This window comes from Opisthocomus hoazin, unplaced genomic scaffold, assembly GCF_030867145.1.
Source record: "Opisthocomus hoazin isolate bOpiHoa1 unplaced genomic scaffold, bOpiHoa1.hap1 HAP1_SCAFFOLD_174, whole genome shotgun sequence".
Taxonomy (NCBI): Eukaryota; Metazoa; Chordata; class Aves; order Opisthocomiformes; family Opisthocomidae; genus Opisthocomus; species Opisthocomus hoazin.
This window is the reverse complement of record NW_027449076.1, coordinates 115001-117822: the sequence shown is the minus strand read 5'-3', so window position 1 is coordinate 117822 and position 2822 is coordinate 115001.

Genomic DNA, 2822 nt, shown 5'->3' with positions numbered 1-2822 from the left:
TCTACCCGTTTTGCCGGCAGGGATGCCAGGTCTACCCGTTCTGCCGGCAGGGAGGCCAGGTCTACCCGTTTTACCGGCAGGGAGGCCAGGTCTACCCGGTTTACCTGCAGGGAGAACAGGTCTACCCGTTTTACCGGCAGGGAGACCAGGTCTACCCGTTTTGCCGGCAGGGATGCCAGGTCTACCCGTTGTGGCGGCAGGGAGGCCAGGTCTACCCGTTCTGCCGGCAGGGAGGCCAGGTCTACCCGTTTTACCTGCAGGGAGGCCAGGTCTACCCGTTTTGGCGGCAGGGAGACCAGGTCTACCCGTTTTGCCGGCAGGGATGCCAGGTCTACCCGCTTCCGGCAGGGATGCCAGGTCTACCCGGTTCCAGGCAGGGAGGCCTCGTCTACCCGTTCTGCCGGCAGGGAGGCCAGGTCTACCCGTTTTACCGGCAGGGATGCCAGGTCTACCCGCTTCCGGCAGGGATGCCAGGTCTACCCGGTTCCAGGCAGGGAGGCCTCGTCTACCCGTTCTGCCGGCAGGGAGGCCAGGTCTACCCGTTTTACCGGCAGGGATGCCAGGTCTACCCGCTTCCGGCAGGGATGCCAGGTCTACCCGGTTCCAGGCAGGGAGGCCTCGTCTACCCGTTCTGCCGGCAGGGAGGCCAGGTCTACCCGTTTTACCGTCCGCCGGGTCCGGTGTGCCCGATGTGGCCGCCGGAGCTGCCGGCGGAAAGGGATGCCTCGTCTACCTCGCTCCGGCGGGACTTTGGCTCCACCGCGGTTCTGGCAGGTAGACGTCTTGCCCGGTTCTTCTTCGGAGCTGCCGAAGGGGTCGCTGCTTTGCGCTGCCTCCAGTTACGTCATGGTAAGAGTCGGCGGCGCTCGCGCGCCTCCCCGCTGGGGGAAGACGGTTCTCTTCGAGCCCGCCGGGGCCGGGGACCTCGCTGTCCGTATACTAGGGCAGAGGGCTGGCGCTCGCGGACCAGCGCCATCGAACCGCTGCAGCTACTCGCGGTTCAGCCGGCAGACTCGGGCGTTGCACGGCGGCCATGGCCGTGGCCGTTCTGCCTCCTACCTATCGCGCACGGCGCTTCCGACTGCCAGAAGCCGCGCGAAGCCGCTGCTTGCCCGCAGGCTCCGGTGGCCGTTGCCGACTGGAGCGAGGGCTCCAAGAGGGGTTTCTCCAGAGCCGGGCCGAGACGGGCGGCGGTCGCCGGCACTCGAACGCTTGTCACCCGCGGCTCAGCCGGCAGACTCGGGCGTTGCCCGGCGGCCCTGGCCGTGGCCGTTCTGCCTCCTACCTGTCGCGCACGGCGCTTCCGACTGCCAGAAGCCGTGCGAAGCCGCTGCTTGCCCGCAGGCTCCGGTGGCCGTTGCCGACTGGAGCGAGGGCTCCAAGAGGGGTTTCTCCAGGGCCGGGCCGAGACCGGCGGCGGTCGCCGGCACTCGAACGCTTGTCACCCGCGGCTCAGCCGGCAGACTCGGGCGTTGCCCGGCGGCCCTGGCCGTGGCCGTTCTGCCTCCTACCTATCGCGCACGGCGCTTCCGACTGCCAGAAGCCGCGCGAAGCCGCTGCTTGCCCGCAGGCTCCGGTGGCCGTTGCCGACTGGAGCGAGGGCTCCAAGAGGGGTTTCTCCAGGGCCGGGCCGAGACGGGCGGCGGTCGCCGGCACTCGAACGCTTGTCACCCGCGGCTCAGCCGGCAGACTCGGGCGTTGCCCGGCGGCCCTGGCCGTGGCCGTTCTGCCTCCTACCTATCGCGCACGGCGCTTCCGACTGCCAGAAGCCGCGCGAAGCCGCTGCTTGCCCGCAGGCTCCGGTGGCCGTTGCCCACTGGAGCGAAGGCTCCAAGAGGGGTTTCTCCAGGGCCGGGCCGAGACCGGCGGCGGTCGCCGGCACTCGAACGCTTGTCACCCGCGGCTCAGCCGGCAGACTCGGGCGTTGCCCGGCGGCCCTGGCCGTGGCCGTTCTGCCTCCTACCTATCGCTCACGGCGCTTCCGACTGCCAGAAGCCGCGCGAAGCCGCTGCTTGCCCGCAGGCTCCGGTGGCCGTTGCCGACTGGAGCGAGGGCTCCAAGAGGGGTTTCTCCAGGGCCGGGCCGAGACGGGCGGCGGTCGCCGGCACTCGAACGCTTGTCACCCGCGGCTCAGCCGGCAGACTCGGGCGTTGCCCGGCGGCCCTGGCCGTGGCCGTTCTGCCTCCTACCTATCGCGCACGGCGCTTCCGACTGCCAGAAGCCGCGCGAAGCCGCTGCTTGCCCGCAGGCTCCGGTGGCCGTTGCCGACTGGAGCGAAGGCTCCAAGAGGGGTTTCTCCAGGGCCGGGCCGAGACCGGCGGCGGTCGCCGGCACTCGAACGCTTGTCACCCGCGGCTCAGCCGGCAGACTCGGGCGTTGCCCGGCGGCCCTGGCCGTGGCCGTTCTGCCTCCTACCTATCGCTCACGGCGCTTCCGACTGCCAGAAGCCGCGCGAAGCCGCTGCTTGCCCGCAGGCTCCGGTGGCCGTTGCCGACTGGAGCGAGGGCTCCAAGAGGGGTTTCTCCAGGGCCGGGCCGAGACGGGCGGCGGTCTCCGGCACTCGAACGCTTGTAGGGCCGGGGTTTGGGAGTGGAGCCTGCCGTGGCTCCCCCCCCTCCCCACGCCCGTTAACAGCAGCCATCCGCGGGCACGTTGCAGAGAAGCCTCTACGGCAATCCGGCTCTGCCGGTGGCCACGCCGCGTTGGGCTTCTGCTGTCGACGCTGCCCGCTCGCTCGCTCGCACGCAGGGCCCCGCGCCTGTGCTGCCCAGCCCTGCCCGAGGTTCGGGGTCCGGGGGCCGGCGCGCGCGGCCGTCGCTGTC